The following is a 17062-nucleotide window of genomic DNA, read 5'->3' as shown; positions in this document are numbered from 1 at the left end:
AACAGTTCTTATTGTAACAGAGTTTATTCAATATACTTGATCTTTGTTACATACTTGTGTTAAATCGATTTGATTGTGAAAATACTGTATTCAACCCCCTTCTACAGTGTTGTGTGACCTAACAAGAAGAGTTAGCACGAGACTTGGAAAGAATGGAAATTGAAGTTCGATTACCAAGAAAAGGTAAGGAGCAACTGTATGAGATTACGTTTTAATCAACACTGATGGACAAGATTAAGAGATGTCAAGAGGGAGTTATGGAGCAAGAATTGGATAATTTGACATGAGAAGAACTGTCTACCTAAAAGGATAACCAAGGTATGTTTAGATTTTCTTCTAGAATTTGGATTCCCAATGTGATAGAACTGAAGAATGAAGTTTTACACGAAGAGCATAACTCTCGATTCTCTATCCACCCTAGAAACACTAAGATGTATCAAGATTTGAAGGAAAACTTCTGGTGGCCAGGAATGAAGAAAGATATTGCAAATTGGGTTGGTAAATGCCATGTATGCCAAACTGTAAAAGTAGAACACCAAAGGCCAAAAGGATTGTTACAACCCCTAGAGATTCCCCAATGAAAATGGGAAGAGATTGTAATGGATTTCGTAGTGGTATTGTCAAAGACGAGAGTCAATCATGATGCTATTTGTTAATCATCGATCGATTGACAAAGTCAGCATATTTCCTCCTGATCAATGAAAGATATTCTCTGGAAAAGTTAGTTAAGTTGTATTTGGATGAGATAGTGAACAAGAATAGAGTTCCTGTGTCCATTGTATTAGATCGAGACCCAAGATTCAATTCCAGTTTTTGGACTAAGTTTCAAGAATGTCTAGAAACCATGTTGAATATGAGTACTGCCTATCATCCTTAGACGGGAGGTTAGAGTAAGAGAACCATCCAGAAAATAGAAGATATGTTAAGAGTTTGTGCTTTGGATTTTAAGGGAAATTAGGATGAACACTTACCTTTAATTAAATTCTCGTACACCAATAGTTATCATGCCAACATCGGAATGCCACCTTATGAAGCCTTTTATGGATGCAAATGTAGATCACCATTGTATTGGGATAAAGTAGAAGAAAAGAAAGTGCTAGGACCTGAGCTGGTTCAGCAGACCAAAGATGCAGTGGCATTGATTCGGGAAAGGTTAGAAGAAACTCAATATATGCATAAAAAGAATGCGGATTTGTATCGAAAAGATATGAACTTGGAAGTGGGATCACTAGTATTGTTGAAAGTATCACCTTAGAAAAGATTGGTTCGATTTGGACAGAAAGGTAAGCTCAGCCCAAGGTATATATGACCCTTTGAAGTTTTGAAAAAATAGGGAAAGTCGCTTACGAAATAGTTTTGCCGCCGCAGTTACAGCATATTCATAATGTGTTCCACGTATCCATGTTAAAGCCATACATTCCTGATTCAAATCATGTTATAGAGTACGAGCCGATCGAGCTTCAACCAGATTTGTCCTATGTAGAACAATCAATCCATATTTTAGATCGTAAAGAGCGAGTCCTTAGAAATAAGTCAATCCCCATAGTAAAAGTGCTCTGGAGAAATCCTCGAGTAGAAGAGTCTACTTGGGAGTTAGAGTCAGACATGCTTGATAAATGTCCTCATTTGTTTAGTTAAGTCAGATTCTGGGGACAGAATCTCTTTAAGGGGGAAGGATATAATGACTCGTATATTTTGTATTATTTAAAAATGTAATTGTAGAATAATTAAATAAATAAAATATGTGTATTGGTCTTGTCAGTTGTATGTTGGTTTGTTATCAATAACATGTGATGGTTGGTTTGCGAGAATTATTTATATATTTAAATATTGAGCTATATTATTTTTGTTTCACTTTTAAAAGTGGTTTTATTGCAGATTTATTCTCATAAATATTTGGATTGTCTCTAAAATTCTTTTTATTATTTTATAATTTCAATAATTATTTTTGGGATTTTATAAAATTTAGAAATCAATATTTCATTAATTATTTATCTTGAAATGATTTTCTGATTATATTCATTTGTAAAATCAGTATTTAATTTCGGGTTGCTTCAAAAATTATGAAATTCATATTTTATTAAGTTTGGAATATTTTGAGAATTTTAAAAATATTTTGGAAATTTTGGGATTAAATTCACCCACACGGTTATTCGATAATCGTTAACTGCGGGTATATTATGCGATTCAAAAATGTTTTAAAAATTTTGAACTTTATATTTTATTATTTTTGGAATATTTATAAAAAATTTAAAATTATTTTGATATTATATCGATGGATTCTCGCACGCGGTATGTATCGTTAAATTTACGATTCGGTGTCAGAAATCGGGTTTCAGTCCAGAAAAGAGACACGTGTCCCTTTTATTGGACATGCGGCTTAACAGAAATGAGTGTGGTAGCTGAATTTTTGAGAGCTGATTAACATCATCTCTTTCTCTCTCGTCTCACCCTCTTCGTCTTTCGACTCTCTCTCCCCGCTCTCTCTCTCACATCTCTCGATCTCTCACTCTTCTCTCTCTCTGCAACTTTCTCTCTCCATCCCTTTTTCTTCCCTCTCTTTCTTCGTTCTTCCCTCCCCCGCCTTCTATTTCCGCAATTCTGGTCGCCGCCCCTTTCATTTTCCGATGTGTTTTGTGAGGGTTTTGTGTGTGCATATATATGCATATAATTATGTATATGTGCGTGTATTGTGTGTGCAATTCGTGTGTGTGTGCGTGCGTGCGTGTGTGTGTGAGTTTTGGGTGGGTGACTATGTTTCCTCCGGCCATTTTTTCGGCCGTCCCTGTGTTCTTGGCTTGCTCTGTTGTGGTCCTGTTGTGGCGCACGTTGCATGTGTGTGTAGCTGTGTTATGTTGTTATTGTTGGCTGTGTTTTGGTTTGGTTAATCTGAATTTAATTAGTATTATTTTATTAAATTGCATGGAATTATGACTACTATTCGTGATATAAAATAATTTCGTGCGATTGGTTTTATTCGTAGTAATCAGTGGAATTTATGTTGGAAACCCGAAATTAATCAGGTACCCATAAATTTTACCGCCATTGACGATGAACTTCGGTGAGTCGACGGTGGACCGTGATGATACGTTTGGAGTCCTAAATTTATAAAATAAATTAAGTGATTTGTATAATTAGTTTTCGTACGTAATTAGTTATTTAATTGTAAAAAAAATCGTATTGTGACGTAAAATGTGGAATTGTGCTTGTTGGGAATTGACGTCGATTATATTTCAACGGGTATGCTTATAAATAGAGGAGTCGCTGTCAAAATTTTTCTAAAAGTTATTTTAAATGTGATCGTGTATTATTCGGTATTAAATGTTTTACCCTTATTGTGATTATTGATTATGTGATTATGTGTATATATATTATACGAGTCAGGTTATCGGATTGGGTTATTTAGGTTCGAGGATATCAAGCATGTCGGTATAACTAATTAGGTTGTTATGTTACTGTAGATCCCATTCGAGTATCGCAAGGACCGAAGTCAGCGTAAAAGCTACCTAGGGCTTCTATTAAAGCGTCGCAAGGCAAGTACTCCTGACCATTCTTTTATGGTTCAGTACATATGGATAAACTATTGTTTAATTCTCGTACAGGAATAAAAACGTTTTAAGTTACGTATCCCCTGTAGTTATAAATTATTGTTTAAAACCTGTTTTGGGGAAAAGTAACTTCGAAAGGTACCTATCTTGAATGAAAATGATTTGTGAACCAGTTTTTTTTACGTGTGCTGTTAAATGAACAGTTTTAAATTGAGATAGGTACAATTGATTTGAAAACTGGATAAAATGATCAGATATTGGATACGTAGGGGCCACAGTCGCCTATTGAGGTTGCGTAAGAGGCTAACTCGGTTGTGCGCATTACATAACTGATTAGTCCATCAGGTCAGAGGTCCATCAGGTCAGAGACCTAACTAGTCTCTGAGTTCTGGAACAGGTTTACGGGATGGCAGTTGGAGTCGTCTGGTGTTGATAGCCTGATCAGCTGTCTTCACATATCCATCACGTATCTGATTTGGCTTTGTGATTCTCGTAAGGGAATAAGTGGTTTATACAATTGAATAATAAATGTGAATAGCATGCTAAAATTGGACTATGTTGTTTACAAAACACACAACTCATTTGTTTTATAAAGAGCATGTTAGTCAGTGATATCCAGTTTCTTTTATCGATGTTTATTTACTATGGTTCGGAATGATTACAGGTAACTAATTTCATATTGATTTACAGTTATGTTCCTATAACTGTTTATTTACTATTTTTACTTTGATATTCATATGTTGGTACTACTGAGCGATTATATGCTCACCCTTGCAACCTGTTATATATATATATATATATGTATCGCAGATGCCTAGAAGACCTATCAGACCCAGACATAACAGAGTCTCAGCCCCTTCCGGTCCCGGCTCCTCTGAGGTAGTTTGTGTCAGACCATGTGCGGTCTGATAAGTTGCTGAATAAGTTAGTGTGTCAAACTTTTTAATAAATGGTTTGTAAAAGTGAGTAGCTTAAATCATACTTGAACCTGGATCAGATCTTGGTTTTAGGGTCATGTTAATATAATAATAATAATCTTGTTGTTTATGTTTTGTGGTTTGTTATGTTTAGTGACGTCAACTCCTGACCCCGAGGTTGAGGCAGTCACAAAAGCCGTTTAAAGTAGTCGATTTCTCAAGGAGACATTCTACATACTCCTGATCTTTTGAACATTGAAGGGAGTCTTTGTTTTTTCACTGCACATAGTATAAACAACACAAACATGCATATAGCAATAAATATAAGCCTTCATGACAAACTAAAATAAGAAACATAGAAGGTTTAAAAGGTAAAAGAAGCACCTGGACTTACCTAGTATCTTTGTAAGTATTATCACCCGTTGCGCACATTACATAACTAATTAGTCCATCAGGTCAGAGACCTAACTAGTCTCTGAGTTCTGGAACAGGTTTATGGGATGGCAGTTGGAGCCGTCTGGTGTTGATAGCCTGATCAATTGTCTTCACATATCCATCACGTATCTGATTTGGCTTTGTGATTCCCGTAAGGGAATAAGTGGTTTATACATTGAATAATAAATGTGAATAGCATGTTAAAATTGGACTCTGGTGTTTACAAAACACACAACTACATTTGTTTTATAAAGAGCATGCTAGTCAGTGATATCCAGTTTCTCTTATTGATGTTTATTTACTATGGTTCGGAATGATTACAGGTAACTAATTGCATAATGATTTACAGTTATGTTCCTATAACTGTTTATTTACTGTTTTTTCTTTGATATTCATATGTTGGTACTACTGAGCGATTATATGCTCACCCTTGCAACCTGTTTTATATATATATCACCGATGCCTAGAAGACCTATTAGACCCGGACATAATATAGTCGCAGCCCCTTCCAGTCCCGCCTCCTCTGAGGTAGTCTGTGTCAGACCATGTGCGGTCTGATAAGTTGCTGAATAAGTTAGTGTGTCAAACTTTTTAATAAATGGTTTGTAAAAGTGAGTAGCTTAATACATACTTGAACCTGGATCAGATCTTGGTTTTAGGGTCATGTTAATATAATAATAATAATCTTGTTGTTTATGTTTTCTGGTTTGTTATGTTTAGTGACGTCAACTCCTGACCCCGAGGTTGAGGCAGTCACAAAAGCCGTTTAAAGTAGTCGATTTCTCAAGGAGACATTCTACATACTCTTGATCTTTTGAACATTGAAGGGAGTCTTTGTTTTTTCACTGCACATAGTACAAACAACACACACATGCGTATATCAATAAATATATGCCTTCATGACAAACTAAAACAAGAAACATAGAAGGTTTAAAAGGTAAAAGAATCACCTGGACTTACCTAGTATCTTTGTAAGTATTATCACCTATTGCGCGCATTACATAACTGATTAGTCCATCAGGTCAGAGACCTAACTAGTCTTTGAGTTCTGGAACAGGTTTATGGGATGGCAGTTGGAGCCGTCTGGTGTTGATAGCCTGATCAGTTGTCTTCACATATCCATCACGTATCTGATTTGGCTTTGTGATTCCCGTAAGGGAATAAGTGGTTTATACATTGAATAATAAATGTGAATAACATGCTAAAATTGGACTTTAGTGTTTACAAAACACACAACTACATTTGTTTTATAAAGAGCATGCTAGTCAGTGATATCCAGTTTCTTTTATCGATGTTTATTTACTATGGTTCGGAATGATTACAGGTAACTAATTGCATAATGATGTTTATAACTGTTGCATAAGGAGACATTCTACATATTCCTGATCTTTTGAACATTGAAGGGAGTCTTTGTTTTTTCACTGCACATAATACAGACAACACACACATGCATATATCAATAAATATATGCCTTCGTGACAAACTAAAACAAGAAACATAGAAGGTTAAAAAGGTAAAAGAATCACCTGGACTTACCTAGTATCTTTGTAAGTATTATCACCTGTTCAATTTTAAGTAAACAAAGAATCAGGGAAGTGGCAATAGAATACAACTAAGTATATGTGAATAAAATGGGGATGGGAAAGAAATAAAAACTGTATAAAAGATCCATGCTAAAGTAAATACAGATTAATCAAAGAGGAGACAAGAATTATGTAAATGCATAATGATTTCAAAAAAATATAAAGAAATAAATAACATGTCCTCGATCACAGACAACAGCACACCTGCATGCTCAGAGACATATAATCCCACAAAGACATGTGACAATCTCTCAAAAAAATATTGCAGTAACTCTGAAGTTATTTAAGAAGAATTTTGTGACCATGCCCATTTGTCATTTTCCTTTTTTTGTGTCTAGAATATGTCGTCTTCATTAACCTGAATTAACTGTGCTAACAGGAAAAGTAAACATAAATAAATATAAAGGAATTGTAGTATATCAAAGAAAACTGTTACTTACGATGTGTGTCCAGAAGCCTTCCCAATTTCACTAGAGACGGTATCACCCAACTTAATACAGAAATCGACAACAAAACCAAGCTTACAAAGTTGATAAAATGCTCTCCCATTAACCCCATAAATTGAAAGGAAAGCACAAACACAACGAGCTGCACTTAAACCGATTACACTTCCTGGTCCTCTCCTCCCCTTTCTCTTTCCCGCTAACCCTTGTGCCTCCTTCTGAACCATTTTCACTTTTGTTTCTGTTGTTCACTGAATTTACCAAAACAAATGTACACATGAGCACACATGGAAATAGCTAGTAGTAATAACCATTCAAATACTTGGTACAGATTATACATTGTAGTTAATAGATTTAAAGCTTCATTTCTTACCTAAGTATCAGAGTACGCTCCAGACAAGAACATTCAAATTATAGCTTGATGACAATAAATAAGCAGCAAAGATTAGTAAGAAACAGTTTGTTGGATATATTTGAGATGTCATATTTAATATATGTTTAGTTTTCAGAACTTAACAACAGGACAAATCAGGACTTACTGGAATCAGGAATTACTGGAAGTCAGAACTTCATATCAGAACTTAAGTGCGGGAGGACTTTCATATAAGGAAGGAAACTGATTTACAGTAGAAGATCGATACTAAAACAAAAGAAGATATGCATGGAAAGAGTTAGAAGACTGGAAGACTTGTAAAAGATATCTGACTGATATATTTTAGGAGACAGAATTATATTCCATATCAATCAGAAGTTATCTTGTAACTGTGTACTATATAAACACAGACTTCGGGTTTATACTATATGTGTTATCATTATCGAGAAGATTATACATTATAACCTAACAACTCTTAGTGATATTTGTTCATCACTAAGAGAGAACAGTTCCATTGTAATAGAGTTATTATATTAAATATATTTGTTTACTGTTACTTGTGTTCAAGATCGATTTGATTGTAATAACACTGTATTCAACCCCCTTCTACAGTGTTATGTGACCTAACAAGTGGTATCAGAGCTTATCTGTTAACACACATACAGTAAAGATCCAAACAATCATGACTGAAGAAGCACAAACTCTAACCAAGCCCACCAAAACTAAAGAAACTCAAAAGACTCAAACACACAGTCGATATGAGACTATCAGGGTTCCCATACTGAGACCTTCTGAATATCCCATATGGAAAGTGAAGATGGCTATTTTCTTGAAGCTACAGATCCAAAATACCTTGACAGAATTAATGAAGGACCACATAATCCAACCAAGCTCCCTGTTGTAGTTGTTGATCAACCAGCAAAGACCATACCAAAGGAGAAAGGTGAGTACACAGCTGAAGACATCTCATCTATTGCCAAGGATGCAAAGGTAAGGCATTTGATGCATAGTGCTATTGATAATGTCATGTCAAATAGGGTAATACATTGCAAGACTGCAAAGGAGATATGGGAAGCTCTGGAGACAAGATGCCAGGGAACTGATGTAATCAAGAAGAATATGAGGACTATACTCACTCAAGAATATGAGCACTTTGACTCAAAAGCTGATGAGTCATTAACTGACTTATATGACAGGTTTGTCAAACTCTTGAATGATATGTCACTGGTGGACAAGGAATATGATCTTGAAGATTCAATTCTAAAATTCCTTTTAGCTCTTCCTGAAAATTGGGATTTGAAGTCTACTACCATAAGAGACAACTATGACCTTACTGAAACCACTTTTGATGAAATTTATGGTATGCTCAAGACTTATGAACTTGAAATGGATCAAAGGAGCAAGAGGCATGGAAGAAAGTCAAGGACAGTTGCTCTTAAGGCTGAGGAGGAATCTCCTAAAATGGCTGCCTCAAAAAGGGGCAAAGGAAAGGCTCTCATCATAAAGTCTGATTCAGAGTCATCATATTCTGATTATGATGATTTAGAAACTGAAAGTTTACCTGAAATAGATGCTGATGAAGAGATGATAAAATTGTGTGCTCTTATGGTAAAGGGTATCACAAAGATAGCCTACAGGAAATTCAGGAAAGGTAAAAAGTTTTCCAGGAAAAGTGGAAGTTCTGATAAGAAAGGGTTCAGAAAGTCTGAAGGTAAAGGAAAGTCTGACAGAGAAGACAACTTAAATGTCAAATGCTACAATTATGGTGAAAAAGGCCACATATCTCCTGACTGCGAGAAAGGAAAAAGTGACAAAGGCAAGGCACTTATCAGAAAGAAGAAAAGCTGGACAGACACTTCAGATTCTGAATATGAGGTGAACTATGCCCTGATGGCAAATGCTGACAGCAGCCCTGAAACTGCTGAATTGAAGGTACCTTAAACAACTTATGCCTTTCATACTAATGATATTACTGAGTTGAGATTATATTTTAAAACCATGTTTATTAGTTATAGAGATCAAACTTTAACAGGTGAAAGATTAACTTCTGAAAATATTACTTTAAAGAAAAGGAATGATTATTTAGAAAAAGAGTTAGTTATGTTCCATCAAACTCAGAAAGAAAGAGATGATATTTTTTATGTTAGAGATGAATTGCTAAAATTGAATAAATCTCTAAAAACTGAGTTAGAAAAAGAAAGAGAGATTATCAGGACTTGGACTAACTATGGAAGAACAATTCAGAATTTCTTAAGTAGTGGAAACTAGAAAGAGGGCTTAGGTTATGGAGATGATAAAGTGAAAAAGGAACTGAACAAATTGAGCCAATTGTTGTTAAACAGACTGCTAAGCCAAAGGTAAATCTTGTTAAGTTTGTAGCTAAAACTGTAAAGTCTGATTCTGAAAAGATGAAAGAGCCTGTGACAGAAGTTAAGGATAAGTCAACTTCTGACAAATTAAAATAGGATAAACCAGCTGAAGTCAATATAGGCTTAATGACAAAGAAGCAGCTTAAGCATAAACTGAAAGAGATTAGGAATGTCAACAAGGTAAAAGAAGCTAGGAAAAATAGGAATAGAAAGGAAGGTGTAAACAAAAGCAATAATTATATGCCTATTCCTAATGCTCCAAGAAAGAAATGTTATAACTGTGGAAACTCTAACCATCTTGCTTCTTTTTGCAGGAAAAATAAAAGTATGAACTCTTTACCTCCTAGATCAGGAGTTAAGAGTCAGTCTGTTAGGTTTAAGCCACAAAATCCTTGTTTTCATTGTGGTAGTTTATGGCATTCTATTTATACTTGTAAGTAATATCATAGTTTGTACTATGATTATTATCAAATAAAACCTTCTTTGAAGAAAGTTACTTTAATTCCTTCTAGTATAAAGTCTGATGCAAATTCTGATATAAGTTCTGATAAACAGCATGTTAGCAAAAACTCTGAAACTGAATCCGCTATAAATGCTAACAAACTTAAAAAGGCCAAATGATCCAAGCAAGTCTGGGTCCTTAAAACTAACCATTAGTGGTCTTTGTGATGGCAGGGCAACAGGAAAGATATCCTAGTGCTGGACAGTGGATGTTCAGGACATATGACTAGAAATAAAGCCCTGTTATCAGACTATGTGGAGAAAGCTGGCCCAGGAGTTTCTTATGGAGATGGCAACATGGGAAAAACTCTGGGATATGGCAATATAAATCTTGGGAATGTCATCATAGAAATAGTAGCTCTTGTCTCATGACTTAAATACAATCTGCTAAGTGTGAGTCAAATATGTGACAGAGGTTATCATGTGGATTTCTTTGAAGAACACTGTGAAGTTGTAAGCAATTCTACAGGCAAAGTGGTTCTAAAAGGTTACAGGCACGGTAACATTTATGAAGCCAGACTTTCAACAAGTTCTGATGGTTCTGCAATCTGTTTGTTGAGTAGAGCATCAATTGAAGAAAGTTGGAATTGACATAAAAGACTCTCTCATTTAAATTTCAACAACATAAATGAGCTAGTAAAGAAAGATCTAGTGAGAGGACTGCCAAAATCAGTATTTGCTCTGTAATAACCCCAAAATTTTGAACTTTTTGTAACCCTTATGAATAGTGTTTTTGCTGATTATGCTGAATAAGAAAACTTTTCATGCCACACCTTGTAGAGGTTCTTTTATTGTTATTCTGAGATCTTATTAGTACTCTATATGGTATATAAGTGTATGTAAAGATCGTCAGAATCCAAATTCGAACACTTTGATTTTTCCCGAAAATCCACCAGATACCGAAAAAATTGAGTATAAGGTAACAGGATAAAAAGGATTTAAATTCAAGGATTATAAGAGAGGATCATAAAAGGAATATAATGTATTGAGAAAGATTAAGGAAACCCAAGTAATAAGATCCCGGGTATGATCCCTCAAACGATAAACGAGAACGAAAGTTAAGCGAACCGTATAACAGATCAGCGGTCATTAGCCAAGTAATTAGGAGTTAATCAAAGAGGTAAATGAGGATGATGTCATCACACCAACAAGATAAGGACAAGTGTGGGAAGATGACATAGGAGGATGACATAAGCATGACCAAAGGGAATGAAGTGTTGGTTGATTATAAACCACACAAAATTTACCATGGTTAAAAGGTAATTAAGCAAAACAAAAGGCAAAAAACCAAGCAAAACAATTCATAACACAAAACACAAGTTGACTTTACCTTTTCCACAAGAAGCTCTCGGCCCCTTTTATTTTTCAAAGAAAGAAAAACTCAAATTCAAGTTCCAAGCTTTGTTAATTAGTGATGTAATTATCTAAGGTTCCTTGTACATAGATATAGATATCCTATGAATCTAAGCTTCAAATTCCTTCACAATCTCTTCCTATAATTCATGAAAGAAGAGAGTGAATAGTGTTTTTCAAGAACTTGAAATTTTGATCTTGTGTTTTTGTTTAGATAATGCTTTAGTAAGGATTTTCCAAGGTTGTTTCAAGCTCATTAGTTACTCCTACTCACAAGGAAGGTATAATCTCTTAACCTAGCATTATTATTGAATGTTAAGAGCTTATTATGAGTAGTATAGTTCATGAGAGGCATGATTATTGAATATTTAGAGATTGGTTAGTTTTGTAATGTTTTTAGAGTTGTAAATCTTGATGATTAGTTAATGAACTTAAGTAAGCTCTTAGTTCATGATTGAGAAGTAGTATAAATTGGAAATGTTGAGTTGTTGGGGCTGTTGTAGTAAAGAATGGATGAAGTTTGGTTGTAGTGGTGATTGTGGGTTGAATTGTGAAATAATTGGAATGGTTTAAATTTGGTAATCGCGTAAATATAGCCGTCGTAATGCCCGATTTACTTTAGACTATTTTTGTTCTTAACATCAGGACCCGTGAACTCTCACTGTTAGGTTTTGACCATTGCCATGATTAGATAGTTCATGTTACGAGCTTCGTTTTGATATATGGTTCTCTTGAATCCGATGTACGGTTTAGGAGAAACGACCGTTTTAAGTAACGGCGTTTCGCGACCGAATGATTACCCCTCGCCTTACTTTGAAACCTTGGTTAAGACCCTTAAATGACTAATTGGATTATGAAACAATTATGTAAAGTGGATTAGGCAGTTGGTAGGGTACTCGCGAAAGAATCGCCTTAAAACCCTTAATGGTTAATTTATTAAAAATGGTGGAGCCGAGGGTACTCAAGCGACTTAAGTGAATCGTTAAGCGCAAAAGCGAACGTTAGGGTCTAATTGGTTAAAGTATAGATTCATAAGCGACTTTAGTTTAATTCCAACTTATATGTTGTTTATAGGTTACAAGACTCGTCTCAAGCCTTTTATCACCCCCAGTCGCTCAGGCAAGTTTTCTAACCGTTATACTGTTGTTGTGATGTATATATATACATGCATTATCCTGTGATAGATGCATGATTGTTATTAGCAAACCCTGCGATATATTGGAGCATGCTGATTTGGTATATATGCATGTCTGTTTCATAATCTTGTTATCTAATTGTTGATTCAAATGCTTATAGTTGCATAATACCTATGCTAGAGATAAGCAGTAATTGCGTATACCCTTAGTATAGGGGACCCAAAGGCGAACATTTTCTAAAACCGGGAGTCGATGTTCCCGAGTATATTATATATATTTATATATATATATATATATAGATATAGTTTTCAAAACTATTAATCGAATAAGGTTTATTCGATAACTTTATTTTTATTAATGAATATTATTTTGAATATTCATTCGAGGACTTATGACTCCGCTTATTTACTAAATAATATTCTTTATTTTATTAAAGAATAATGTTTCGATAATCAAACTTATTTCGATTATACAAATAAAGATCGTACTTTCGTATAAGTATATCTTTGGTCATTTATTATTCACTTCAAGTATAAGTTTTAAAACTTCTACTACAATTATTTTTATAAAGATTATCCTTTATGGGAATATTATTTTATAATATTCAGATATTTTCTAATATATAGGGACTGATTTATTTCATTACATCAGCATTACTCCAAACATTCTTAAAAATGTTTTCGAGTCTTCAAAATGATTTTAAAAGTTAGGGCGGATCCCAAAACTCATTTTTATATTTAAGATCCTCCTTTCGAAGGGGATTTAATTACTCGCTCAAAACCTGAGGGATCCGGATCTGTGGTATGTTTTATATTCGCAACAAGGTTGCTGTTTTGATAAAAGAGTTTTTGATTACTTACCCAACACTCGGGAAGTAAAATTCTTTGAACAAGTTAATTCATTAACAGGTACCACCTGGGAAATATCGGTGAGTTTTCCTTTCCAACTAGATACGACTTCTTGGTGGAGCCGTATCAACAAGTTTCTACTTGGGGAAAGGGGGGACAAGCTTTACGTTTCAGAGTCATAGATTTCATCTGAACTAGGAGTGGCGTAAGTGGTCGAGTGGCGCCAGCCCAGCCTTATTATATTGGCCCAAATGGCCTGGAAGTTCCGCTAAGACGGTCCATTCTTTAGGAGCCCAGTGTTCGGTTGACAAATAAATCCTACAGGTTCTCCTCTACATGTAGAAAATGGTGGGGTTGCACTACTGCGACTGATCATCATAAGTGGTCTTCCTGGCGCGACAAACTCCCGTAATGAGTTCATCATCCAGTTGGATATTTCTGCAACACTACCCGGAGCATTTCGATCGAAAGGCTACGAATGGGTGGTTGCCGAAGCATTGACAGGGTCAAACAGTTATAATGGTGTTTCCATCGAATGAAGTATCTCGTAACTTCATTTCCTTTAAAAAATATTTCAAAGATTGAATCCAGTCAAGTCTTATATTGTAGTTTCATTTATATAATGAACCTTCGAAAACTTATTATACTTTGAACAGTGGTAGTTCAAGTAGTTTTCTAAAATGGTATAAGTATAAGTGAAGTAATTGGTAGCTTCATCTTCCTTTAAGCTTATATCCGGTAAGTAATTACCTTACACTTGTTAAAGGTTTCTAGTAAGTTATCCATTTAGATACTTGTATTATTGTTTACACGATATATTATCTTGTGAGCTGCAATGCTCACTCTTTCTTCATTTCTTCATCACACAACAACAGTTAGGAAAGATGGCCAGACTCAAGCAGACCCAGCGCAAGCGCGTGGGAAGTGTCCCGTGTCTTCCCATTGATGTCATAGCTGTTATAGCTGTAGAGGTAGATCTATTTGTAGATCAGGCATTCTACTATTGGGAATCAATTATGTATAATTATAACTTGTGGCAGATAATGGCAATTAACTGTAAACTTATCAAGTAATCATTTTGGGTTGTAATAACTTTAAAATTATGGATTCAAGGACTTGTACTTATTTCAATTTCATCTCTGAGACTATAACGTGTTGTGTGTTAGTGTGGGGTCACAGCATGAGGTTATTTATTATTAATTAAGTTAAGTGATATTATGGAAAGAAAGATCGTGACGACCCGGATCCCCGACCCCGGATCTGGGGGTGTTACAGAAATGGAATCAGAGCTAAGCATTATAAACCTCAGAGATGATGCGACGATATAATAATAAACTCACAAAGATAATAAGAACTCTTTCCAAGTTCATAGTCGGACTACTTAAAGTAGCATTGACAGTTAAAACCCTTACGGGAACCCTTATAAGTATCATGATAGTAACTTAGCCCGTTTAATGTGTAGGCACATGAGATAGAAGACCCAGAGATGTTAGAGCGTGAGCATGATGAGGCACTGCTAGATGCTGAGGATCAGGAGGAGCCTGAGATGGAGGAGGAGGAGGACCCCTCAGAGGAGTCAGAGACGGAGGTTATTGCGAGTTCAGATGAGGAGGACCCGGATGAGGTCCTAGTGGCTAAGGAGCGTGTCGGAGCTATGGTAGAGTACACTGGTACCCCTTTACCCTCACTCCCGATGGTCAGAGCTCCTACCCCTGCACCACTATCTTGGAGACCCTATGATGACAGCTCTGAGACCCATACTCCCGAGCCTAGGCAGACCGAGGAGGCACCCCCAGCGGCTCCGGATTCACCACCTCTCGACCCTGCCTATAGGCAGTCTTTGTTAGCTCACGGCTATGTTCAGGATGTACTGAGGATTTGAGTGGCTGTTGCTGAGGCCCGGCTGGATGAGGTCAGGAGGGAGTTAGAGGTGGAGAGGACTGGTCGGCGTGCCCGATCTTATGAGGCTAGAGCTATGGTACCCCGATCCCTGAGGAGGGAGCTGAATAGGATAGAGCTCACGGCCCGTGCGAGACTCCGATCACTCCAGGGGGACAGGCACGGCAGGATCTCTAGGAGGCAGGCTGACTACATTTTTCGTCGTGCGATGGAAAGGGTGTGGGTGCTGACCCGCTCCGGTATGTGATTCATGACCAGTGATGGGGTAGTCTAGTCGTCTAGTTAGTCGAGGCCATAGTAAGAGCCAATTTTCCGGGCTAGTTGACTTGTATATAGCATCCCTTTCTCTAACTAGACAGATAGACTCTTTTGTATCACTTTTGGGCAGATGGCTGTAGAACTGTTGTACTTTTGACCAGATCAAACTATGTATTTCCCGCATTATGTATATATATTTTTCCTTTTAGTTTAGTTCCTTAGTGACGAGATCACTGTTTTTATCGTTATTATTACTGCTGTAACACCCCCAAATCCGGGGTCGGGGATTCGGGTTATCACGAGTTCCATTTCCCTTATCAATACTTAATCTTAACAGTCAACCAACTACTGCGTACTGTGACCCCATAATATACACACACACCACAAGTTATAGTCTCAGAGATGAATACCAAAAATAACACAAGTCATTTTATTCCACAATTATAAGTCATTACACCTCAAAAGGGTTTCTGAATAAATTTACATATTCTTTGCCATTATTACAATTCATAATATACATAAGTCTGGTACATCAATAGTTGAAAACCTAGCCTATTGGTAGTTCCTACCTCAGCTACGGCGGCATCAACGCCTACAGGAAACTGCGGAACGTTTCCTATCCGCTCGCGAATTGGGAGCTTGATCCTGTTCATCTTGTCTATCTGTTGTTGTGTGATGAAAGAAGAAAGCAAGGGTGAGCAACAAGCCCACTGAAATAATATGTATAATAATTAACAATACATGAGCATTCTCATAGTACTAAAGAAAGTCTTGGTTAAGAAGAAATGAACCAAGTTGATATCTTAACGCGACCAAGTCGCAAAATATTCAGTATATACATACATATATACTTTTCACAATCTTTGAAATCCTCTGACATGTATAATATACACAGAGTTCTAGTTTATAACTGTATAAAAATATCGTTGCAAGGTGATCTCGTATATCTAACCTTGTCTCAATGTTTTTTTGAAAATCTTTGATATGCATAAGATAATCATTTACTAGATATAAGTTTAAAAGATGAAGTTACAAGATACTCCAATATACTTATATCTTTTCCGAATACTACTTGAACAACCATAGTTCAAGTTATAATTAGTTTCAAAAGTTCATCACACTGATGAGACTACAAGATAAGACTTGAATATATTCAATCTTTGAAATATCATTATAAATAATAAAGTTACGAGATACTTCATTAAGTCCTGATATATATATACATATATATATATACATTTCATACACTCCTTAAAAACCTCTGTTATGAAAATTATAATCAGAGTTGTAATATCCAAAGAATTTGGAAAGGAGAAAACCTTGGCATAAACCTGATATCTTGCTGATCAGGCAAAGATACCAATAAGTAACCTTTTCTACTAGTAGATGGACGAATTCC

This window comes from Apium graveolens, chromosome 2 (assembly GCF_009905375.1).
Source record: "Apium graveolens cultivar Ventura chromosome 2, ASM990537v1, whole genome shotgun sequence".
Taxonomy (NCBI): domain Eukaryota; kingdom Viridiplantae; phylum Streptophyta; class Magnoliopsida; order Apiales; family Apiaceae; genus Apium; species Apium graveolens.
The sequence above is the reverse complement of the archived record's forward strand: the minus strand, read 5'-3'. Positions refer to the sequence as shown.